The sequence below is a fragment of the Peromyscus maniculatus genome, chromosome 8 (genome assembly GCF_049852395.1).
Source record: "Peromyscus maniculatus bairdii isolate BWxNUB_F1_BW_parent chromosome 8, HU_Pman_BW_mat_3.1, whole genome shotgun sequence".
In the NCBI taxonomy this organism is placed as follows: Eukaryota; Metazoa; Chordata; class Mammalia; order Rodentia; family Cricetidae; genus Peromyscus; species Peromyscus maniculatus.
In genome coordinates this window covers 21,568,259-21,595,580 of record NC_134859.1, presented here as the reverse complement: position 1 = coordinate 21,595,580, position 27,322 = coordinate 21,568,259, and the positions used below count along the sequence as shown (strand labels likewise).

Genomic DNA, 27,322 nt, shown 5'->3' with positions numbered 1-27,322 from the left:
GCACCTATCTCCTTTCTGAAGAGGGTAAGGAGGCTGGGGGAACTAGACATGGAAGATGAAATGTCTTGGGAAGGGTTGCAGTGTCTTGGAAAGATCAGGAACTGGGACCCTCCCCTGACTCAGCACACTAAGTATTCAGAGAGTGATTGACTTGGGTCCCACATGGTCCCTGAGGTACACATAGCATGTGACTCAATGCTCGTTCCTGAACAGGAGAAGATGGAACAACAGAGTCCAAAGAAGAAGCAAGGCCAGGGCCTGTCTGGACATAGCTAGGGTTTTTCAGATTTTGAGGGAGGAAAAGACAGGTAATTCTGTGGGTTCTTTGGATGGAAGCTGTGCAGCAAAGGTATCCATCCTAGGAGTCAAGTAAAAGGGGTCTCTCACGAGAGACTTGAGAGCTGTATGGGGTGGGACTTGTGGAGCATCCCTAGCATCAAACAGAGCAGACAATGGCTGAACCCAAGGTATCTGCAGCTGAGACCCTCATAATGCTCAGGGCACAGAAGAAATGCTTGAAAAAATGGGCATTGGGCTTTTCCTTGACCCTAGCATCCCAAACCCAGCTTACATGGATGCTAGTCAAGTAATCTCTTTTGTTCCTTTCCCTTGATCCTTTCCCTGATTCCTCCTTCTTCCAGAAGGATCAGAAGCCAAACCAGCAGAGCTAAGACTGGGAACAAAGAGAAAGAGGAGAGTGATGGAGCAATCATCAGTGACCCAGAACCATTAGCCTCTTTTCTGAACATGGATTTTCAGTCTGAATTCAGCTGAGGAAGGAGAGATGCAGTGATTTAACTTTAAGTGAACTTTGATGTTTTGATTACCATCTTGGTCTACACATTTTAATTATTGAAGTTAACTGCAAGTCACTTAAGGACTTTTCTTATCAAGAAATTATAAAAGTCCTGCAGGCAGGCTAGGTTGTCCCTAAAAAGCACAGTAGAGACCTCTCTACAGGGTAATCTTCAAGATTCGTGTCTTTGCTTTTAACATATTACAGAATTCTAAGTTTTCAGCTTAGCATTTGCTTTTCTGATTTTAGATATTATTTGGAGCAGCTGTTAAAGATGATGAGATGAGGCTTATAAAATCAGTGAGGACACCTTCAGCAAAACAGCATGGGATCCCCTTGGGCTTAGTTTATTCAGCTTTTAATTGATAACCTGCTTTCTGTCTCTTCTGTCTGTAGAAGAGAAGCCCACATCTAGCTGCAGAAAATTTAAGAGGAAATATAAACATCAAGAGCAGGTGATAGAGTGCTGCAGTGGGGGTGGAATTTGGTACCTATATTCTTGGGCTATGGATGAGGCTCTATTAAATACTCTAAGTCTTTACAACATCAAATCAGAAGCATTTTAGGATGGGAGATTGTGCCAACCCAAATGCCTACTTTTATATGTCTAGAGTTGCTTTATAATATTGGAACTGTGTATTCCTAGGAGAGGGAGCTGATGTCTCCATTCACATATCAAGTAGAACCTTCTGGACAAATGCAATGGCATCAAGGAAGACCCTGCATTAGGGAAGAATCTTGAAATGCAAAACTTTAGGCTTCCTTTCTAGAGATTAGAGTCCAGATATTGATATGGTGTCTTCCGGGAGTAACGGTCCAGAAACCCAGACTATCAGGTCTCTGCCATTGGCCCTGCAGGATTCCAGTTTGACACCTATGCTCACAGACATGCACTGGTGGTAACATACCTATTCATTTGAGACCAGCATGACCCCTGTCTAACGTCACTGGTAGAGCTGCAGTTCATTTTTCAGTCTGGTTGTGGGAGCAAATGGAAATGAAACAGAACATAAATGCAATAGCTATTACAAAAATAGAAGGTTGAGGCAGCATTGAATTTTGATTTGGTGCTACCAAAAACATCTGTGCTCCTATGATGTGTGAAGACTCACATCAGCAGTTGTAGAAATTATTTCACTTTAAAGATTTATACTTTCTCAAAGATATCTATAGCCAAAGGAACCGAAGGTTCTGAAATGAATATTCTGTAGAAAGATGTTAAAATTTTATTAGCATAAATGAGCAGTGTGATGCGCAAGTGCTCTCACTTCAGTTAATGCCTTACCAACATACATCCAGAGGGGAGCTGTGTTGGAAAGCATCGTCCCATTTTGTATGTTTTCTGAGGGGTCTAACACTCAAACTGGACTCTACACATCTCCTGCTTCTAGTACTTGCAATAAGAGTTTCACTTTAGTGTAAGGACTCTGTTTTCCCTTTGGCGGCAGAAATATTTATCTAGAAATATTCACACATTTTTAACCGTGTTAAAAGTGAAAACCTTTTGGTGTCACATAACACCACAACTTCCCAAGAGCTTTGAGCATGCATTGTCTTTAGTTCTTCTCATCCCATTCTTTTGTGAACTCAAGCAATGCAGGGATCTCAAGTATTCTTACAGTTTTAAATGATGATGAGCCCTAATTTACATTATCAGCCCAAGACCTTCTCTCTGACAAATCAGTGCTCAGAAATGGTTCTTACATCTTAATCTTGAGGTTAACTCTTTTGCACAAGCTCTAAGTGGTTGCTGGAAGGCTACAGCTTTGTCCCCGGATGGGATGACTGTCAGATGTCTTCGCTCTAAACTGGCATTGTGGCATCAATCAACTGTAAGATTAGGGTCAGGAATACAGAAACCCATAAGAGAGTTAGCAGAAAAGAAGTGAGATACCAGGGAAGTTCCTGGGAAAATGCACATTAACAGGTATGTAAGAAAGCGACTTGATACTATAAACATTTATTTAAAACATATTTGAACATTATAGTCCTGGAGTCTGAATGTGGCTATGGAAAATCATTTCTCTTTGATACATCTTTAAATGCCCACATGTGTTATTACTATTCAAAGAGAAGCTAGTGTTTCATGCAATGGACTTTAGTAACTGTTGCTGCTATCAGATACTTATCACAGTTATTAGTCCTGCCTTCTTGTAGTTACCAGTATGTAAATGTATGGAGCCTAACTACTGAGTCTTTTAAATAAATTACTGATGACTGTGAGATTTTTCCCACCACAGCCAACCTGAGCTTTACCCCTGCAGTTTTATGAAGGTAAATGTGTCTGTTTATTATAAGTCTATTAGAGGCTCATGAGGTCCTGCTGCTGAGTGCTGTGAATGGCATGATTTAGCAACATCATGGTCAGTTTTCAGTAACCTACAGGTTGTTGGATGCTAATAAATGCATTCTGTCTTCTGTGTCATGTTAGGCATTTGCTAGGAAGAGAGTAGGACATAATAAACAAATTGGCCACATGTGTGTAGGTGATGTTGAACCGTGGGAACAGTACACAATTCCTTGGCTATGATATGGATGTGATGACAGGGTAGCACTTAGTGGAAACATGTCTGAAGAAGTATTGTATGTTTAGCAGTTATTGGCACTTATCATTAAGACCAGTGAATATTAGGATCTTGTTAGGAGGGTGGGGTTAGAACATAAAGGACTGCTTACATAAAACCTTTGGTAAACCAGGTATGCCTACCAGACCCTAATTCACACAAACATTCTGAAGGGAGGTCTCAGAAATCTACAAAAGGCAAAAAAGCCTCTCGAGACAGAGTGCCTGGACAAGATTCAGCTACTGTTGAGATAAAGCTGGGAAAACTTGCCTATGCTGACTCATCTTGCTATAGGAATGATTCTCCTGTCTACCAAGCGTCCAATCATCTAATAGATAATCTAGGAAGAGGTTCACAATCCTGGGTAATAGGGAGACTAAAACATTTTTAGACAGTTAAGTTGAAAAACATGCTTTTCTCTCTCTCTCTCTCTCTCTCTCTCTCTCTCTCTCTCTCTCTCTCTCTCTCTCTCTCTCTCTCTCTTTTGTAAACAAAGGAGCCTAGAAGTTTCAAAGATACATTTTTCATTTCAGTGTTTGCTTAACGAAATACAAAGCAAGGAGAATGTGTTTTCAGGTCTTAGAGCCTCTGAGGGTCTTCACTGACCTGGTTCTTTACTCCATTGCCACAATCCCTTCTGAAAGGGCAACAGTCACCAGCATTGTGTGCTGGCCAAGCAATGTCTTTGTGACCCAGAAGGTAATTAGTCTGAGCCTAGAAGGATAGCTGGATTCCCCTTATCTGTGTGTGAGCTTGCAGCATGACAAACATTATTAATGGTCGTAAAATTATCTGATCCCTTTTTAACACCAGCCTTAGCATTTGTCTCTCTGACCTCCCATGGCAGTTATTCCCACAGGCTGACCAATGCACTGGGGGAAGATGAATTCCTCTTTATTGGTTTGAAATTTATTGCCCCTTAATTTCATTGATCAAAGAGAATAAAAGATCAAAGAAAGGGTAGCCCATTACATGAAGATACAAATCATTATTACTTTCTTTAATATTTTTGACATTAACATTAATCACTATGAATTATGGCAGTGCTCTTTTGGATGTAATATGCAACTTCAAACACATTTCATCTTAACACCACATTACTGTTCAATGTGTTATTTAAGCCAGGTTTCTGTTAGCACAGTTTTTTTTTTTAATCTCCTTTGCAACCAAATAGGTGTGTGTGTGTTGGGGGGGGGTGTACTCCGACCTATCTCTAGAGGTCATGATCACAAGGCTGTGTACCTGTTCTGCATTACCAGCAAAATACTTAATATTTAATAGATGTGACTGAGCTGCATTTTTCTTCAATAAACTACACCAACTTGAAAGGTGTATAAATATTCAGGATCTGTACAATCAAAGCCAAAGGTTTTTTTTTTTTTTTTTTTTTTTTTTTTTTTTTTTTTTTTGGTCACAGTGAGTTGGAACCATAAATAAAATAACTGTGTACTTGATTTGAAGATGTTTTGGAGAATGTAGAGAGGTACCTTTGATGTTTCTGCAAAGACATATATTTCCTACCCAAATGACAATTTTCCATGACAATTTTTGAGGGAAGTTTCTAGAGTTCTCACTGAAAAACCTCAGCTATAGAGAATCTCAGGGAAATGTCTAAAGCAAAAGACATTGATTAAGCAGCTACCTCTAGTTTTTTACAGCAAACCATATTTGTTTGTTTGTTTATTTATTTATATTAATTTTGGGGTAACTGCTATTTAGTAACATTTATCCTATCCTATCCCATTTGTCTGCCTTGTATGGTTAATTATGCCCTCATTAAGAATAGATATTTGCAAAGCAGTGAGATCTTGGAGAACACTCTTCACATCTCAGTTTGCAAATGAAATACTTAGATCAAACAGAGATAAATTACTTATTTAAGGACTTTCCAGTTGTCTATCGATAGCACAGTGTCTGGAAATATGTGTTCCTGACTTCTAATTAATTGATCTGCAAAATAAATCTTATTTGTTCTATGGCTAAATGGCCTCTAAATCCTACTGATTGTTTTCAAAATAATAGAGATTGCATGGTAATTTGCTTAATCTTAAAACTAAAGGTCCTTACCCATTGAATGGCACTTTTAGTTAAGCATCCTTTATTAAGTTCTTACTGGATAGGAGGTTCTGTGGTGGTGATAGAAACAGCAAAATGAGTGAAAATATTGCTTTTGAATTCAATGACTTGTGAGCAATAGATAGATCACATAAAGGTGAGATGATAGTATGAAGGATAATGGCTAAAATCTATTTACAGTTTGAAGATAAAGTCAAAGAAGTGTGAGCTCCCTTCTATTTGGTGGGAACTGAAGACTTATCTCAACAAGAAGATGATTCTTTTCTATGTGAGGTATTGAGATAAAATATATTTTTGCTTGGCAGTAAATGTCATTCAGTGTGCAAAAGCAGTAGGGTGGGGAATTATCCAGAGATGGGAAAGACAACAGCAGGCCAAGGACCGTAGGTTGTGCTAGAATCCAGTAATGATGAACACATTGCAGTCACTGAGTTGACAAGGGCAGTTCTAGCCAAATCTTAAATAGGTGGGATAAGGAAATTGGAAGTGGGAAATCAGAAGGGATTATGTAGATGTAAAGTGTGATCTGATAGGTATTTTAGAAATACCACACTAAGAACAGTGAAAGGGACTCACTGAAGAGGCAAATACAGGACAGGATACAGAGGTCTAGACCATCACACATGACAAATGGCTGCCTTGGGGTGAAACTATCAGAGGATACTTGGAGCTGTGAAGAATTATTGGGTAGATTAAAAAGAAAGAGTGTAATGGATCAAGTATTTCAGAATTTTGGCTTACATGAACGGAAACAAAAAAACAAGTATTTTCAAATGAGAAAGAATGGAAAGAATATGTTGAACACAGGCTAAGCTGTACTAAGAGTTTACAATGTGTATCCATATGGCCATGATGCTAAATGCACAATAAAATGTACTGTTCTGATGTGCAAATGGCAAAGTTTGGTTGGCAATGTAGGGGTAGTAATCATCAGTAGATTACTACATCAATGGAATACATTGCCAGCAAGACTCCTGAGGCCTTTCAACCAAGAGTCACTGGAATAGAAGCCTTCTAAGGAACGGAGACCAAGCAGGGGATTTCAGAAGACAAGTGTCCATTGTTTCAACTGGTGGTCACTGGAATCAGAAGCAACAGGTCATGATAAAATGTGTCCCTGTCATTTGCCCTGTTTTTAGGTAACTCAGGAAAGGTAGATTCTGCATGGAGTGGCAGTTTCCTATAGTAGAACAAGAGCTGAAGTGGACAAAGCCAAGGCTATGTAACGCTTTTATTCAAAAGTGATATAGAACAGGGATAATAAAGATACGGGTTTGAGCACTATCAAAACCTGATGGGAAAGCCACACCAGAAGAGATGGTTTAGATCTAGAAGACAAATAGGATGCTATAATCAAAGGATAAAATATCCTAGATGCTGTGTGATCAAGAAAGTTTGCTTCCTTTTATAAGAAAGAAGGCATGTTTCCTCGCACTACAGAAAGGGATCATTTGGATAGAGATTTTATTGGTGGAGCTGAAGCGACAGGAGGCCATTCCCCCAAAGTACTATATTAGCAACCTTTTACACTCAAAATAGCCTTGTGGCCTTGGACAAGTTTTACAATTGCTCTGGATTTTACTTTCCACATCTGTAAAATTGCAACATCAATCATCAAAACCTAATTGAGTCATTGAATAAAGTGGAGTAGTGCTTGTAAAATATTCTGTTTAAGTGCCTAACATAGCATAAGCACCAAATACTAGAAGCTGTTGCTAAATGCTGGCTCAGAAGTTGATTCCACCCTACACATTAACTAGCTACCCACCCCTTCCTCACTCTTCCAACCTGTATGTAGATCCTCTCTGGCACCAGTGATGGTTATTCAGAGCTGAACCTCAGTTTACCATGACTGGCACCTTATTCCACGTCTAGGTCGGTGTGTAGTCAAAACAAATAAATTAGTCCCAAATAATCAGGCTTACATTTTTTTTTAATTCCATTCATTCAGTCACCTGGGTTGCATGAGCCAACACTAAACCAGGTACAAGGCAGGCTACCATGTGCATAGAGAAACCTGCCCATTCTCCTAGAGAACACATATGTATCTTCAGGAATAGCAGTGAGCTATTTCTCCAAACACTCAGCACTGACCACAGGGGTTCCAGCCTGTATTTTCAGAGATTAAGGGTTGCTTCCTTCTTTATTTGTGCCTGAGGAGAATTAGTAATGGCAGGGGAATGAGCAGAAAAACATACTCATTTTCTCTGGTCACTTTCTCCTGGAGGGGAAGATCAATTGCCTTCTACATGATACTCAAGTGTGTTCCTTAGACCTCATCTCAAAATCTGTCAAGGTTGCTGAAATGCTACCAAATGCAACTGGGTTGTCTTGCTCCCATGCAGGCCAAGAGAACAGTAGAAAAATTAGGAGCACGCTGGAACAAAGGGAAAGTGGTCACCTTCCAAATCACAGTCACTTGGAGTTGCTGTCAGCTGTCTCCAGGCCTGCATTCATGCTAAGATGCTGAGAGGAAAAATGGTGCATTTTCCTCCCAAAATATTTCGTTTATTTTCATGTTAGAAAAAAAAAAGCATGTGATTTATTAGTCCATTTAAAACCCATTAAAGATCTACTTGCTTTGATTAAATGGCACCATTTTAAAGGTTAATCAGTGTCATTTTTTATATTTAAAACTTAGAGGTACGGTGCTTCTCCCTTACTGAAAATTAGTATAAAAGAACAGAATGGGAGCAGGCATGGAAACGCATGCTTGTGGAAGTGTGGAATAAACATGGTGTGAATCATTTACTGGTCAGATCCTACGGGTCAGTACACCACTAATAATATACATTTTTCTTACTTCCAACAACCGCAAGGTCAATGTGAGTGTCCCATTCATAGTTTCCTCCATGCATCTCCACAGCGAGCTGGCTGAAGCAGGTTTCTTCTGCTCAACCTCCTGCAAAGCTATGCATGTTGCTAGCTCTCTGCCACAAAAGCATTTTAAACAGTTTGATCAAACAATGTTTTTTTAATCTATGCATGCTTTATTTTCATTTTTTTTTACTGTTTTGTGTTTTCTTAATTTTTACACGAGATTTAATGTGTGAATATATTTTTGGAAGTCATATTGAAAAATCGACGAGAGGTAGAGAGAGGAGGGTTATAGTTTTCGAGTTACCCCAACTATATAGAAAATTAGAGGTTAGTTTGAGATATATGAGACCTTCTTTTATTAAAGGAGAAGAAACGATAAGATAAAGATAAGGACAATTTACAATTATCCCTTTCTTTTGTTCTTCCTGTCCCATTTGAATATTCTGCAAACATTTTAGTTTATCTTGGCCTATAGATAATCATTGTATTTTTAAAATAAAAAAGGGTATGGTATAGGTAGGCCTTGTACCTTGTGCCTTTTTCCCCCTTCTTTTTTTATTGCTTTGTAAATTAAGAACTACAGTGAAAGGTCCAAATAAGTCCTTAAAAAACAAACAGATTTACAACATATGTAAGTTAATTATGATCAGACGTTCCAAAATGGTCCTTCCTGCTACAGGGAGCTTCGTGAACTCATCAGGTGACAGAGAGAGCTTTGCCTGGGTTTCCCTGGTCTAGTTTCAACCTTGACAGTCTACTGTGAAGAGGATGTTTCCTCACTTGTCTCTGTAGCCTACAGTTTCTTCACTGGTTTCTCTCACGAGATATTAAATATGAGAATTAATTATGGGATCCTTTTGTCATCACTTGGTTTTTGCTTTTCTAAAACAGCCTTTTAAATACTGCAACTCTATCATTGCTGGCTAACTTATCTATGCCTCATTACCAAAGAAAGGACAAAAACCCTCTACCAAAATCCACTGTACAGCTTGCTCTTTTGGAATACAACATATTGGAGAAGCAACAGCATTTTGATGGTGCCTTGCCTAGTGACTTCGCCACAGATAGAGAATTCAATAAGAAATTTAGGGAAAATTTTAGTTGAATTTAATCTGTACTCATGAATAATTATTTGGCTATGATTCCCTTGTTTACCAAGTAATTATGGTTTTAAAATCTGTTTGGGTTAGCATTTAGCATTTCTCCATCCAAGGGAATCGTAACATTGATGGAATATCTATCAGCCCATTCTTATGAGCTAAAGTAATTAAAAAAAATTCTTTATTATTCTCTGTATGATAGTAACCTATAATAAATTTAGAATGAGTTGTTCAAATCTTGACTATCAAAGCAATGACCTGCTTCTCTACATAAAGAAAGGAAGATTTGAAGACTTTTAAAAGACTTTAATGAAACCCTTGATTTAGTTCTATCATCCAGCAGATAGCCACAAGATTATGTATGGAGCGTTACCATGTTAAACTGGCATAGAGAAAAGTACTTAGTTATGCAATACAGGAGAATGACACTTTATGGGTGTGGCATGAGTTAGGATGCCATGCCATTTTGTCCTGATTTGTTCAGGAAATCTACAACTTTAAATGTGTGCTGCCCCATTATTCTATATAACCAGTCATTATTAGAAAATTAGCCCTACTAAACAAAATGACATTTTATGTTACCTTTTATCTGAGTCACTGTCTAAATTGGAGGTGGTACTACAATAAAATAATTTTTAGAAATCCAAGAAAATGGATTCTCTGAGCTAGATGTCTGACAACTTGAGTGATTTTTTTCCCTATGACTATGTTTTGATTTGTTTTCCTTTAAAAATATCATTGCATCTGTTTCTCATGTCAAGTGGGATGATAGAACACAGATAGGGCTTCTGGAAGGTACTCGGAAGACAGTATACTTTTTTGTTGTTTAAGAACCACAATGTGGAGACTCCGGAATTACATGGTAACTGTTGACCTTGTAATTACACTGTAAGTACCTGTAGTGACAAGATAAATGCATGGTTATTTCAGTCTTTTAAGCTATAGGGCTACCATGTGACCCTAACAATGTAAGCTACATAGTAATTTATTTGTAGAGTAAATAGTGCTTAGCCATAAGTAATACCCACCCATATGTGTGACTATTACACAGAATCATAGAAATGAGGCTGATCAGTGGCCCCAGGCATTTTTATTAACTGATATGAGTCTCTTGTATGATCATGGCTTGGACATTAAGGACTGTCACTGCCTTTTCTTTTCAATGTCTGGTTCCTACCTACTAGAGTTACAAGTGACTTATTTTTACTGATAATTACTTTTCGTTACAGTAATATGCACTCAGGTTTCTTAGCTGTGAGTCTTCTTGTCCTTATAGGATTATTTCACCTTACAAGGCTGCAGAGGAAACTATATATACATCAAACTGTATTTATTTCATTAGGTTATCTGTTAAGTGAATATCTTCCTATGAGTCTGTAATGGGATGTTGGAAAGAATTTTCTAAGACAAGTATTATTTTTCAATGTAAACAATAATGTTCAGCATTAACACATATTGTGGGATTATTAAACCCTAGGACACTGTGAGAAATACCCCTAATTTTGCTGAGTCTGCTCAAATTTGGATTTCAAAGTACTCAACGTGTTAGTGATAGCTTGATTTTTAACAAAGAAGTGTAATGAACTGAAGTAATTTACCCCTTCAAAAATATTTTTTTTTGCATTCTCTCCACTGTGTCAGATACTATGCTGGGAAGGCTGTGGGATCTAATCACTTCTCTCCTATGAGAGGCAACTGAGCAATTCTCTTCCATCTCTAGTCAAAATAATACTCTGCACAGGATAGAGTGGGACTAAACTAAAGTTACCTAGTAGAAAGGACCCAGGAGGAAAGTTGACAGATGCGTTTCTTGGTGGGGGGACAGATTGTGAAAAGCCTGGGGATAAAGAACACAAGGGGAAACACGAAACCATCACTGCTAGCTTCTTAAAAGGAGCGTGACAACAGAAGGCAGGCAGTGACTATCTTCTGAACAGACACTTGGTTAGATACTGTGTCTCCCCAAACCAACCAACCAAGCACTTAATGCTATGCAAATTAATAGAAGATCTGTAGTGAGTTACATAGGGGAGTCCCACTTGAGAAACCAAAAGGCAGGTGGGTTGAAGCTTGCATAGCATCACAAGCCACAGAAAGCTTGATGCTTATGAAGGATGGCAGCAACACATTTTAAGAAGGGAATGGAAAGGTGAATAAAGGTTGTTTGGATATGAACATCAAAAGGCACTCAGAGAAGAGGTAAAAAAGAGTGGTCTCATGGTGGCTCTGAAGAATCATGGTTATGGGTGGCAGAATCTGTTTGGCCATTGCCGAGTGTCCTCTCTGGGGACTCTTGCTAATATTCCCTAGATAATGAGATTCTATGGGAGTTTTATCAACTGGTCTTCCTGTGGAGGTTCTCTCTTTAGTCTGATGAAGTACATTCGTAAGAAACCCAGGCTACACTAGATGCTGGCCATGTGTACTCAGGTTGAAGGCGTCAGTAGAACAAAGCTGCATACCAACTGACGCTATAACATGCAAACACTGAAAAGTTTAAACCAAAAAAAAAGTTACAGAGTGTAGTGTGAATGAGAGCTAGACAAGCGAGGGCCTAGAAAGCCACCTTGCTGAGACCACTGCAGTTGTCCAGGGGAGAAGTCCAGCTGCTCAAAATTCAGCCTTTAGACACCTGAAGCAATTCCCATATTGTGTCTGCATGATACATTTTAGATTGTTCAATGTCTCCACTTATTCATTTTGTGACAAATTCTAGTGTAAGCATAGGTAGGTAGGTAGAGCAGTTGCACCAAGAGAAACAGTCTGGAGTAGTTAACTGGACAAGGGTTAGCAGTGGAGCTTCCAATTGGACCAGCACGTCTATCTATATCATAGACAAAAGATATAAAGTCTTGTGGGAGGATGTTTGTCAGCCTAAAGGTGGTTTCAGCTCATGAGACTGCAGCAGTCTCTGTCTAACACACTGAAACATTCAGTAAAGAAGACACTGCCCCTTTCCCCCTGCAGCATTTCTGTCCATCCATTCCCCACCCCCCAGCTACTAATGCAGTTTTCAAATGGTGTGTTTTGTCCTGTTGACAAAAGTTGGTGAGTAAATCTTTCTATGAGGGACTATATATATGAACTATTTAAAGAGCTTATAGAAAGCTAAATTGAGACTTTTTCTTAGCACATCAGGTTGTATGATCAAGGGGAAAAAGAAAGAAATTGCAAAAGGCAAACTTTTGTTTGGATTCGAATGTCATCTTTGCCTGTACCACGTTTATTTTTATTTCTTCTCTGACAAGGAGTGTTAACTTTCCAGGAAAACTCAACCTCTCTCAGGGAAGAGCCAAGACAAATGATTTATTTTAAAGGTGTGATTTTCCTTGAGGCTGTAATCTTATCATTTGGAATAAATGGTGTGTTGAGGAAAAATAATTTTAAAACATTCCCAACTGCCTTGGAGTGTAGAGTTCTTTACTAGGACTTCGGCCTGAATCACAGAGTAAATCATGGGGCTGGAGTGTGCCTAACCCTTTTCCCCTAGAAAAACCCTTACACTGCCCATAATGGAAACTCTATTTATGTCACCCATGGGCCAGATCTTTAGTCACATAGGGAAGGACATCAAACTTAGATTTCCCTGAAAATATTTGTGTGGACACTTTCTTAGATTGGTGCACAGGGTGCAAGTCAGCTTCTCCTCTCTTGTAAAGAAAAGGCTTCTCTACTAGGGTACACTGCCTCTCAAAATTAGTGGGGTTTGTTGTTGTTGTTGTTATTCGACATAGTCAGCTATACCCACCAAGTAATTGAATTCCCTGATTTTAGACCATATTCTTCCCATGTGATGTGTCAGATCTAATATATTTGTATTCATTTCATTTCCTGAATCCACTAAAACCTGGATAAATTCCTTTATATTAAGAGATGTGTATGCTCCTTTGCTCTCTTTTCTTTGTGCTTTTTGAGTGGCTAACTTGTGTTTTCTGTGCTTGGATTTTTGTTTGTTTGTTTGTTTGTTTGTTTGTTTTGCAGTGTAAACAACCGCCAGGTAAACCCATTTGTTTTTCTCATTGGCCATCTGCTATCAAGCTGGCCTAAAGATGATATTTTGCCTTTTCACCCAACCTTGCCTCTTTCACACTTATAAACTCTGCTGTTCATGGGTGTTGAGCAATCAGAGACCAAGAGAGGTGGAGGATGCCTAAAGTGGCACTGAGCTAAGGCTCATGGAGTAGCACTTTGGATTCTCTCAGTCCTGCAACTTTACTTCTCCTCTGAACGTTTACTATTAATGACCTTCAGGATGAAAAAAGGTTGAAATGCCAATGCCATATTGGAACACAAATTTACATTTCATTCCCAACACTTTCATGGTATTATGAGTCCTTAATTATGTTTGAAGCATGGGTGGAGTTAAACAATGTTCCAAATGGAGGGAGGATTCAGTGATAGTGTCTTCTAAAGGATTCTTTGGTCCTTTGAAGGAGCACTGTCTCCTAAAATATTCCCAGTATGCAGTGTCTAAAATATTCCTTGGAAAACAATGAATTGCTTTCATTATATTTCATTTCACATAGAGAGAATAAACTCTAGTTAAAGTTGACTTAATTCCTAGGTTCCTAGATCACCAGCATCAAAAATATTTCTTCCTCACTATCCAGTTATGTTGATGTTGTTATAATATAAACTGAGAACATAAAGCTTGTATTATAAGACAACACATGAGTTTTCTGACATTTTATTCCTGAGTAAATATTTTCTTCTTATGGAACTCACAGAGATGAAGTTCCTAATCATTTTTATAATTTCTTATATCCAACCAAAGTCTTATTTATTAGATAATCTCAAAGCTCAGTTTATTGTACTTCATTTAAAATTACTGAGTGTCCCCTCCTCCCGAGTTGACACCATCTAAAATGTCCACTATAGGGCCATGGAGATATTTCAGTTGTAGGTAAGAGCACTTGCTATATAAACATGAGGACCTGAGTTCAGATCCCTAGCACCCATTTAAAAACTGACGCATGGGCACATGTGCCTGTAACCTTGGCATTATAGGGCAGAGACAGGCAGGTACTGGGAGCTTCTTAGCTGGCCAGCCGACCCAAAACATCAAGTTTCAGATCCAATGAATGATACTATCTCAAAGAAATAAGGTGAGTGGTAGAGCAAGATTCTGCATGCATACACTCAAGTAAGTCCATGCACATTCTTGCGTACAACACATATACATGCACAAGCCCCACACAAACTTAAAAAAAAACCTAAACTGTCCATTGCAATTTTTCAGGTTGTGTTCTGCATGTTATTTTGCGCACTTAATGTCTCAGCCCAATTCCATGCCTTATATCAAGCCCCTCACTTCATCATCCCTGCTTCAGGCTGGTTGTTTCAGTGTGATTCTCCCTTTTCACCTGTTTCTACCCAGTGAGTTTGTCAGGGTTCAGGATGGACATCATGTTACCTTGTACCAAGGTGGAAACAGGTTCACCAGGGTTTGTTGCTTTTGTAATAGTCTTCATTTGGTTTTATGACACAGATATATATATATAGCTATAGTTTTCTCCAATCTTATCTGACCCACGTTCAGGACAAATCTCTCTTACCCGCCATTCCCTCAGCCGCTCAGACCCAACCAAGTAAACATACAGAGACTTATATTGCTTACAAACTGTATGGCTGCAACAGGCTTCTTGTTATCTAGTTCTTATATCTTAAATTAACCTATTTCTATTAGTCTATAAGTTGCCATGTAGCTCATGGCTTACTGGTACCTTACAGCTCGCTTGTCATGGCAATGGCTGCTTCTCTCCCTTCAGCCTTCCACCTCCCAGAATTCTTCTCCTCATTGTCCCGCCTACCCTATCCTTCCTGTCTGGCTACTGGCCAATCAGAGTTTTACTTATTCACAACATATAGGACATCCCACAGCAGATATATGGTATGATGATAAATCAACTATTAATTTTCTAATTACTTCATGCTAAGGAGTTTACGGGCCACTCGTTCTCGGCAGGATTGGCAGGACATCCTCTGCATAGTCAGCACCTCAGGTGTGTTTGGGTGTTGGTGGCATGAATGAATAGGTTGAAATTTTAGAGCCAGTGTTTGAATGTGCTGATTGAGTGACCACACCCCCTTGTTCCTGAGTACATTTCACTTAGTGCTTTCCTTTAACCTGGTTTTATCTCTAATACATTATGTGTAGAGAACCTGGCAGTGACTATTCGTGAACACCTCCTCCACAAGTCATTCCCGTTGGGTTAGAATTATCAATTTTTCCAACGGTTGAACACAGCATGCTCTTTACTTATCTGGCATGCTAAAGCCTCCTTGTTTTAAATGCTTATATAACCAATCATTGATAATTCTCTGTCCTTCATTTGAAGTCAGTTATATTTTTCTTTAATTAATAAAAGTAATCATTTAAAGCAATTTGAGCATTCTTTAGACTGTGATGGACTCTACTCATTCATTGATTTGTCGATATTATGCTAGTCTTCATTCCTGGGAAAATCTCATTTGATTCTTGAATGAATTGGTTAATACTTCATGAGGGGATTTTGCACCTGTTTTGTGTGGATGGCTTCCTTTATACAACACCTCCTGTATGTGAGACAGGTGCTCTTCACTGAACTGTCCCCAACCCAGATCCCTTTTCTTGTGATTTCTCTGGTTTAGGTGTTAGGATAATGTTGACCTTAACCAAGCCAAGAAGCATCCCATCTGCATTTAGTTTCCTAAAGAGATTGTGGAGAGAATGCATAATTTTCCCCTAAATGATTGGTAGAATTCACCAGTGAGCCTGTCTATAGTTAGTCATTCCATCACTTAAACTAATGCAGGCTAGTTCAATTGGTTCTTTCTTTCCTCGTGCCTCTTGGTAGATTGTCTTTAGTAGAAATGAAACATTTCATCTGGGTTATCAGACTTGCCAGCTTTTATGTGTCTGTATTTTTTCTTTTTAGCTTCACGTGACCTACTTGATCTACATTAATGTTCCTTTTTTTCCTTTCTCATATTAGTAATTTGTGTCTGATCTTTTTCTTTTTTTCTTCATCATTAAGGTCACAGGCTAACTGAGTCTAGTGGGTTCCCCCCCCCCCCCCGCCCCTACAAGGAGACAACTTTCTTTCCTCATTTTTTTTCCTACTGATTTTGAATTTATTTTTCCCTCTCCCAGTTTCCCCAAAGCAATCAATTGGGTGTTTAATGCTCATCTTTTCTAACATACACAGTCAATGTTATAACTTTTACTCTAAGTCCAGATTATCATAGATTCCATAAATTTTAAGGTTTTAGAATTTTCTGGCCAACTTTCTATTATTGATTTCCAGTTTAATTTTTCTGTTCAAGGTGAATTGATTGTGTGATTTCTATTGTCTTATATTTGTTCAGGTGTGTTTCTAGGTCTAGAATGTAGCCTTTCCTAGAGAACATTGATCTAGGGCTTGTAAAAAAAATGTATAATCCACTCTCATTGGATGAAGCAGTTTGTTAACACCATTCAAATCAGTTGATGGGTATGCTGTTAAACTCAACCATGATTTCACTAACTTCTCTGGACTGGGTCTCCATTTCTGGTGCAATCTAATAATATCTATCTTTTAAGTGGTGTGTTTATACATTTGTCTTAGGATGATCACTGATGAGTTGGGAGACCACCCCCAATGCCTTTTGATCAGTGACATATTTGTCTTCACTCTCTCTACCTTCTGAAGTTTTAACTGAACATTTTGTATTTCTTTCATCTCCTTTATCATACGACAAGTCTACAAGTATACTTCCTTTTCTAGTTGCTGCCCTGAACATAAAATATACATTTACAGTTAACCCAAGTTCACTTTCAAATAATCCTGCTCTGCATACATCTTATGAAAAATGCAAACAAAAATTCCCCAGTATTTAAATATAAATGTACTTGTGTATACCAACATATACATCTGAGTATAATTGCATGAATGCATTACTCTACATAATTGCTCTGTGGCAGACCAATTAAGAATAAAAGGTACAATATTGCATTTTAGCCTTTCCTATTCGTATTCTGATGCATCCTCTCCTTAGAGAGTTTGCCTTCACACCTATGTCAGCTTACTTCTCTCTGCTGAATTTATGTTAGAATTTCTTACTAGTCAGTTCCTGGAAAGAGAGGACCATAAATTTTGCTTATCTGATGAACTCTTCATTTCTCCTCGACTTTGATGGATAATTTCACAGTGCATAGAATTCTAGGTTGGTGGGTTTATCTCTCACAAAGCTTTATATTTTAATCTCCTGCATTCTTCCTTGGAAGGCATGCTGGTTAGTTCTTTGCCAATTTGACAAAATGTTAAGGTCATCTAGGAAGAAGGAGCTTCAATGTGTGAAATGCTTCCATTAGATTGGTCTGCAGGCAAGTGTGTAGGGCATTTTCTTGATTGATGATTGATGGAGGAAGGCCCAATCCACTGTCAGCGGTGCCAGCTCTGGGCATGTGATCTGGGAAATATAAGAAAGAAGGCTGAGCATCCATGGGAAAGCAAGCCAGTAAGCAGCACTGCTTTATGGTCTCTGGTTCAGGTCCTGCCTCCAGATTTCTACTGTGAGTTCCTGCCTCATTTCCCTTCAGCTCAGAACTGTAAGCTTTAAAATTAAATTAACCAGTTCCTCCCCAAGTTGCTATTTGGTCCTGGTGTTTTATCTCAACAATAGAAAGCAAACTAGGAAAGATGAAGTCTTAAAAACAAGTTGGCTATAACTCCTACCTTTGACCCTATATATAAAACTTAAAAAAAAAAAACTGGCTTTGTTCAATATTACTTATTCATTTAAAAAAATTGGTACTGAGGAGCGGTCCTAGGGCTCCCTTCTGTGAGGTCATGCTTTACTGAGCCACACCACAACCCTGAGTTTTAAATTTATCACTTTTTTTGTTCTGATATTTGAGTGTGGTATGCCCATATCTATGATATCTATGCTTTAATCCATTTTTATGGTTTTCTATCCACTTTAATTGTTGTTCTCTAAGCTTCACAGTGGATTGGTGTCTCTCATTGATTCAGGACAATTATCAATCACATAATCTCAGGTCATTCTTGCAGACACATCACACATGTTAAATCTTTAGTATTAGCTGCACAGCTTTTAAACTTCTGTTCCAACTAAGGGTTCAGGTGCTTTTCTTCTTAGTGGCATTCCTAATTTCTGATACATTATATTAGACCTGTCTTACTTCTTTTACATTCTTCCTTAGCTTTTACAATTTCTGCGTACATTACCCACCTATATTTTCAAGTGTCTATTTTTACTATTGATTCCCTAAACTTCTTGGACACAGTGTTTAAAAATCCTAGCCTGATCATTCTAACATGTTCCAACTATTATTGTGCCTTATAATTTTATGGTTTAAAGGCAAACATGACAGTCTGGCTAACCAAAGCTAATGTAATTGGCCTTTTAGTAATGTGGTGTGGAGTGAGAGAATGAGTTAACAGTGGGAGAAAAGTTAGTCTTGTATTCCTGGACTCAAGCTTGACCTTGCTTCTCGGGGCTCCTTCCCTGCCAGGCTGCAGGGACTGCACTTGGGGCTCATCCTTCCCCATGTGAAAGGCTAGCGGGAGCTGGAGTGGATGTTCCTCTTCCCACATGTGGATCAACTTCTGATAAACTCTCTGCAGGTGAGACTTTGGATAAATGGTTTCTCCCGAGGGCAGTTCTTGCTTACAAGAGGCTGCTCTGGTATGTTTCAAACTGCTTCTCTCTTCCATTCCCCTGGCAGAAGTATCGGGTAGTTTGCTTTGTTAAGAATTGGCAGAAGTTGTGGACTGAAACTCACAAAACTGTGGATGATCCCGCTGGGGTCCTCCTGAAGTTGTTAAGGCTTGAAGCTGTTCGCACTGGGGCAGTTGTTCATCTGTTACCCCTCAAGGATTCTAACCTCAGCACTCCTTCCTCAGAGCTTTCTGCTCCACGAAGTCTGAATATCCTGTATTTACCCATCTTTAAATTGTTTAGGGACAGTGGTTTGCCTCCTGGTCTCACACCCCTCATTTATAAAAAGTTGGTGCTTCTTTCAACCGACTCCATCTTTTATTTCTGGTTCTGAAAGAGAAGTGACTTCTGTATTCTTTATATGGAAGATCAGAAAAAGAGAATGTACCTAAAAATTCCGTTAAGCCTGTGGTTGTTTGAGTACCTTTCTCAAAAGAGATTCTTAAAACAACAGCATCCTTGTATTTATTCTGTTTTCTGAATTTCACAAGACTTACCCCAAAATTCTAAGACATAGGTCAATAAAATAATGAGAATAAATAAAGATTACACTAATACTTCTGTCTCCTTTGGAGAGGTATGTGGGTGGTTTGACATTAAAAATGTGGCAAAATATGGAGCCAAGATACTTCTGTGACTGCATCTTAAGATGTGAACTGTTTGAGGACATAAAAAATAATAATAGTGTAGTATACATAAAAGAAATCTTATAAATAATCAATGAACTGACCAATTGTTGAACTCTTTGCCCATTCTGAAAGTTGGTCTGCAGAAGAGTTGACCAGAAGCACAAACTGTGACCTTCTTAAGCTACAGCAATTACAATGTATTAACAGAGACAAACATTTAAAGAGCTACTGGCACTAGGTATGCCCTGCTTATTAGGAGGAACTCAGTGTTGCCTTTCTTTCTGGAACACTTAAAACCAAGTAGTTTTATAGATCACAACTTGGGCTGAGGAAACTAGGAAGATGTGTTAACTACTCAAGGGATAGACAAGAACTTCTGCCTAAACTATGGCTACTAAGTTATTTGAGCCCAGCTGCATAATAAACAGAATTGTTGGTAATTATCTTGCCCTAAGGGTGTTATGAGAATTTCACTAGCACACTTAGGGTATTGGGAACTAAGAAAGTTTGCAAGCATCTGAATATGAATATATGCAGTCAGGAAAATCAAGGATGAAATTCTCTCATTATTATTAAAACACAAAATACTACCAAAACAAACATACATCATTTAAATAAAATAATAGTTAAAAATAGGGGTGTAAGTATTTCCAAATATATTGATTATTAAAACACTGAATGATAGACAGTCTTTGAAATCCATAGTATATTTTTCAATAGAAATAAGATTGACAAGCAGGATAATGCCTCCATCCAACCTTGCACCTATTTCTACCATCATATCATAATGACACATAGTGCTATATTGGACTGCACTTAACAATTCCCATGTTGACTGTTTTTGCTACACTTCAGGGAGGTAGTAAAAAACATAGTTCATAATAAATAGTATAAACATTGTCCACATATATAAACATACATAGGTAGATATTTCATACCTTGGAGGACTTCAGAGTTGTAATTAACAATGGCTAAATGTAAGATTTGATGTCTTTTATACAAGTATTCAAAAATGGTTGGGGATAGTTGAAGTGTCAGGGTTATTTTCTCACTTTTTTCATATACTAACAGAATATTTCTGCATAGAAATGTATTTATCTGGCAATTTTGTCAATGATTCATCTGGGCCAGGTGTTGTGGAAGTATCTAAAAACACATACTAAAATTTTTATTATATATATTTTTATGAGCAGAATTCTTTTACTGCCTTGACTATAGAATTAGTGCTCATCAATGATGTCCAATAGTAAAATAATTCCATGTAAGCAGAGAATTTTAGAACAAATACAAGTGTGAGCTGTATTATATAGCTAAAATTTCTTATAGCTACAATCAAAATTAAAATAAACATGAAATTTATGAAAAATACATTTTATTAAAATGAAAAAATGAATATGCTTAATTTCAACATGTCAATAGAGAAATTATTAGTAAAGATGCCTTAGCTAAATCCTGTTTTCCTATGAGAGTAGGTTATCTTGCTTTGATTTCCTAATTCCTCAACATACCCTAATGTACCGCAGGCGTGTGTGTGTGTGTGTGTGTGTGTGTGTGTGTGTGTGTGTGTGTGTTACAGTGTTTGTCCATATAAATGCCTGACTTGGTTGTATTCACCCAGTTCAAACTGAGAACATCTTCCAGGCCAGGGCAGCATCCTAGCTCATGCTTAGCTACCAACAACCTGAAGTCAGGCCATTCCATTGACCAGGTAGTGAATACTTAATGTAATTAATAACTGATACAAACAGCTTAACAGACATAATTTATTTGCCCTCCTCTTTTCGGTAGAAGCATTTCTTTGGGTTCTGTGCCAAAGCATTGGTGAAACATTTTTGAGTGGGTGTGGGACACACAGAAGCAGTCAGAATACCCATGGCAGTTTTATCTCATTGAAGCAGTTGATTATCACATCCACAGAAATGATGAATGGTAATGAAACTGAGAGGAAAGAATAAACTATATTGTTTCAAAAGGCTTCTCTATCTTTCTGGAGGCAGGTAACTTTGCACACTTCGCACTGGTGAAGCAAATGCAAACTGAATTTTTGTGTTAAATGTGTTTACTTTTGCACCAAAAACAGTAGCACGGGCAGTGTGTTTCAATTAAAAAGAACCCTGGAGCAAAAATGTGTTACAGTCAGGGGTAGAAGCAGTGTATCATTATCTCGTAGGCACAGCAGTGGAGATAATGAACAGTTAAGAAGACTGGACAATGGAAGGTGAAGTATGACTTGTCATGAAAGTGTCAATAGAATCCTGGCTCACTTTCCATTAGTAGATGCTACGAAATTGCAGGGCTGTGCAGAACAACCAGAGAAAAGATTGAAATAAAAGTAGCTTCATGGCACTTAGTATTTTTAAGCCCGATTTAATATTTGCTACTCTTACCAAAGCCTTAAAGCAGGGATTTCAGTGTTTAATTCTGATTCTGTGAGTGGGTCATTGGGATTCTCTGTTGTTACCTTGACACTGAAACAAATTCATCCAACATTTCCCTCCTTGATTTGGTGATATTTTGTTGTTGTTGTTATTATTATTCTTTGGTATGGGATATAATATTTGAGTAAGATTTGGATTTCTGTCTTTTTTGAGAGATAATGAAGACATTTTATGAATTCCAGGAGTGTTAACAGTAGATTGGGTTTAGATAAAATGAATTGCTACTGGACTGAGCTGAACTGTGAGGTCCCCAGTAGATAAAACCTAGACAGCAGTGTGGCCAAAATGAAACAGAAAACAATCACGGTGATTTTCAAATGAAAAACTTGCTGTAATACAGACCAAATGCTCTTCATCTGCAAAAGCTTGGGATCACAAGTGTTGTTGTTTTTCCCCCCCATTTTTGAAATGTTTACATACGCAGGACATAATTTAGAAGTGAATCAAATCTAAACATGAGATTTATTTATTCATTCTCCATCTCTACCTTGTATACAAACCTAAAAGTTATTTTTGGACCATTTTGCTAACTGCATGTTGGAAAGTTAAATGTTGTTAAATTCCCTACTTATGGCGTCAGGTTACTGAGAAACATTCTGATTGGGGAACATTTTGGATTTCATAGTAGGAATAGATGTTCACCCAGTGTGAATAATTTTGGTCCACTAATTTATTTTCAATATGTCAGATATTTCTTCTTGATCCTCAAACCAGAGGAACATGACAGGTAAGACCTGAGGTCAGGTGTTGGTAGACAGAAGAGAGATTCAGTTTTTTGTTGTTGTTGTTGCTTTTTTGTCAATGAATAGTGTAGTTTCATAAAGAAGGAGTGGAATGAAGGACATATGATCATCACAATAGAAGGTTGGGTCCAGAACGCTGATCATTGGTGGTGTCTCTATAGCGAAATGCTTCTAGTCAAAGCCAAAGGAAGAGATCTGAATGGAAATGAGTGTGGCTAGGACAGTCATTATGGCTTCCTTAACGCTAAAGTTCAATCTTCTTTCCTGAAGATATCGGAGAGTCCCTTCTAGGCATAGAAGTTGGGAGGATTTGTGGTTGGCCTAGAGCTTCCTTACTTGCCAAAGCTAGGAATGCCAGCTGGTGGAGACAGTTGAAATCCCTGGCATGTGTTTTCCAAGTCTTTTGCACTCCCTTTAGGCCTTACAGTGTAACAACATTGGGTATCTCATATATACTCTTAGAGCCACACGTCAGCTCTCTGAAGGTAAAGCCATGTCTTGTTTATTTCCTGTAGACCACGTATCTGGTGCCCGGCAGTAATTACATAGGCTATGAGCATTTCATGCAATAAAGAAAGAATAGCAAGGAAGGTTATCTCCCACAAGCTGTGCTGCTAAGTTGTGGTCTTATGAACAGTGCCCAGAGTTGCAAAGCTGAAGTTTTAAAATTGGTCTCAGTAGCATTAAAGTACCTAGACCTCACTCTTGGGAACTTTTTCTCCACAAGAACAAGCTTGAAATTGTTCTTGAATTCCTTACTTGAATCTTATCAATATTCTTAGGCTTGTAGCAAGATGGGTCAGGAAGGGATGTAGATGATTCTTCTTCTTCTTCTTCTTCTTCTTCTTCTTCTTCTTCTTCTTCTTCTTCTTCTTCTTCTTCTTCTTCTTCTTCTTCTTCTTCTTCTCTCCTCCTCCTCTACCTTCTCCTCCTCCCCTTCATCCTTGTCCTTCTCTTCTTCCTCCTCTCCTCCTCTTCTTTTAGCTCACAATCTCATTAACTTTGTTTAACTGTTTACTAATTATTGATATATTAGACCCAGCAACCACAATTATTCTTACTGTGTTTTAGTGTTTAAGAGATATAAAAAAAAAATCAAGGTAAATTTTGTTCCTCAAACTCAAAATTCAGAAGCTGATTGTGCCATGAAAGTGCTTTTTTTTTTTTTGGAGATATGCTAATGTCTGCTCTGTCTGGGCTAGTCTCCACTCTGAAAATGAATCAGCTCTGATAATAGCCATAGAGTTATACACATTGAAACATATTTAATAGCTTATGTGTTCATACACCGAAAGCTTTGCATACTTAGAATTGTAGATTAGAATTCAACTTTTTCTCCCTATTAAATGCCAGCCGGGCAAGTTGCATTAATGACCATGGTTATGTTTGAATGTAAATGGGGACATCTGGCGATATCAGGAGATCAAACGTTGGGAGTCTGCATGATGACTCTCATCTGTTTGTCACCCAGCAGGTGTAATGGATGGCAGGCATGTGGGCTCTTTGCCCAAGTTAATGTACAGCCCTAACCTATGGAGGGGAGAAGTTTCCTCTGCAGCTTTGAAGGATTACAGCTCAGGATACATGGGTGGGGGGCCAAGAGAGGGCAGGGCAGGTGGAGTAAATACTTCTGAAAGGCACCAGTCCTTTAGTTAAAAAAAAAAAAAATTAAATCTCCGTTTTCTAGCCTACAGGCATTTTCCTTGTCCCATTTCAACAAACTTCCACAGCCCAATTTGTTATTCAAAAATTTATGGGAAATGTATGTTAAAGTGAAAAGGGTACATTGTGCAGAAAAGGGAAGCAGCTTGTAAGCATATCATTATGCACGAGCCTTGGGGCCCGCAGATGGCTCTTCTCCTCAAAACCGAGAGTGGTGCCAAAAGCTGAACTCTAAATACATTTAAATCACATATCTTTACTTAAAAATGGAGTATTTTGGAAGGAAAAGCAGATGATATTTAAGTACACAAGTGGTATTCTTTTGTTCCTCATATAATAGAGCCCTTTACAAAAGTCGTTGCCTTCTGAGTGTACAGTAAGCCTTTGATTCCTTGAATTCCCTGGCGGATTTAGTCTCAGTGCACGGCTCATTCCTAATAGGATTAGCCATTGAGGTAGCACCTTGCCGGAGAAAAGCTCTTGAGTATCCTTGCCTTGATTGAAAATTAAGGGATTTGTTGTGATTACTATGTTCAATGCTAAAAGCAAACCTTTGTTTTGCACATTAGAAATAGTAACAAAAAATTATCATGACATATGGGCTTCTTATTTTAATTGAAAATAAATTTAGTTCTTAGACTGTGCCAATCTGTTAATTAATTAGAGGAAGGGTAGCAAAAGGGATGAAGGCATTTGTTTACTGCTTAATATAATGATTTTTCTGGAAATATTTTTTTTAATGTAAGCATGCTGGTTTCTTGTTTCAAGCATGGCTATATTTACTCTGAATGGAGAATTTGTATTTTGAAGGGCACAGTTCACACTGGTGAGATTAACACAGTAAATAGTCAGGTCGATTTTTGTTTCTTCCTTTGAACAAAATTCACATTGCTTCTTCAAGCACCTTACGTCATGGGAATTTTAACTCTGAAATTAGTTTTGAATTGATCTTCCTAATTTTTATTGATGCCATTAATTCTGATAGCAATGCGATTAAAATATGCACTTGTTTGTATTTAAAATTTTAAAACATAACCTTTTATTTTAATATTCTAACAGCTTGATCAGCTTAATGGTTACAGCTTTAGAAAGTATGAGAATATAATTATATCTATATGGCATTTGGTATATAGGCTTTTTAGTTTTCAAAATACTGCAAGCACATGGGTATTTTTTTTTCACATTTCTCAACCCCCTCCTCCACCCTCTTTTCCTGAAATATTTCACATAAATCCCTTCCAGTTCTAATAGTCTGTTTTGAATCCATGTGCATGATGGAGAGAAAGATGTGTAGTGTGCATGTACATATACAAACACATGGGTATATGGTGAGTGAGTAGGAGAGAAATTAATTATATTTTGAAGAGACACAATTTCATTTTTGCCCCTGCTAGCTTCAAGTAAAATACAGCAATGGCTAAAAAAGTGTTGATAAGTAAAATCCCCTGGGAGTCTCTGTTCATGTGCAGATGGGAATCACTTACGGTTATTAGTAAACTGTTCATTTCAAAGTAAGTGCTGATAAAAACGATATACATGTTTCAGAAGTCTGTGTGCATAAACTAGAGAGTGCCTTGATCCTAGTAATTTTTTGTGTGAAAAATTCTATAATTCTTCCTGTGAAATTTATTATAGACTAGCCCTTATGGTTGTCTGCTTGGAAAAAAAAATCATTTGAAAGCTGAAAGCATTGTGCTCATTTGGTACACTTTATTTTCTTTATTTCTTCTTCTTTTTTTTAACTTTCCTGGCATCCTATTAGATGTTGAGGTGAGTCTGTACTTTAGGGTTACCCTCCTCTTGCCACGCTTTCACTCAGGACAATAACTTATTGATATACTATTTCAGGTAGCCTACTAACTTTCCCTTTTCTGACCTACTGAAATTACCCTTTATAAATGGTAGGAATATATACCATGCAAGGGTGCATGGAATAATTTTATCCCCATAACAGTGAGTCATGAGGAACAGCTAGAAACTCCTTTCAGGATAGAGTGGATGATACTTCATTAAACTGTCTATTCATAGACATAGTTTAAATATAATTATCTTAAAGAACACAGGTATAGGCAGAAGCTGCCATGCACAAGGGTCAACCTCTTTGTGGACTTAATTTTTTTTTTCATTGCCTCATTCCCCATCTGTCCTCATTTCTAAAAAAATATGAGGACAGTTGCTTACATCTCTGAATTATGAAATTAAAATCTAATTTTTACTAGTCTCTTAATAACAATGAGATGTTCCAGGATGTTCTCATGTAATCATCATTTGGAAAATTCATTTTATTTTTGTTAATGATTTCAGATTTACTGAAAATGGTCCGTGTGCATCTTTCAAAGTCAAGGAAATAATAACAAATCCAGAGTTTCTGGTGAGACCTACATGTTTCTGCTTATATCAACTTAAAAACTTAAAAAATGTAGTTTGTATCCCTAAGATATTCAGTGAATAAAAACAGACCGTATATGATCAAGTAGTCATCTAATTGCATTTTAGGCCTCCATATGTGTACTATTTTATATACTTTAGCTAAAACAAATGATCCTCCACTATTTATGAATTAATTATAATTAGCAACTGATTTAATGTTTTCTTTTGCATTCTTTTCCTATGTATCCCTGTGAAACAAACATTATTCTAGGCATGCAGTACACAATTATTAGTTCAAGTTGAAGTGATTCTGTTTAAAATTGGCCTCATATTTATTCATTTAGAAAATGAGCAAGGAGAGAGTGCATATTTTATACAACTCTAGTAATTTCAGTATCAGATAACCCTTAAGCAAAATAAGA

At 37.8% G+C, this 27,322-nt stretch overlaps 1 protein-coding gene across 6 annotated transcripts in view; it reads left to right on the top strand.

The window, feature by feature from the left end:
- The window catches only part of Tenm2 (teneurin transmembrane protein 2), a 1,247,217-nt gene that overhangs the window by 56,121 nt on the left and 1,163,774 nt on the right, over positions 1 to 27,322 (top strand). The window lies entirely within an intron of this gene.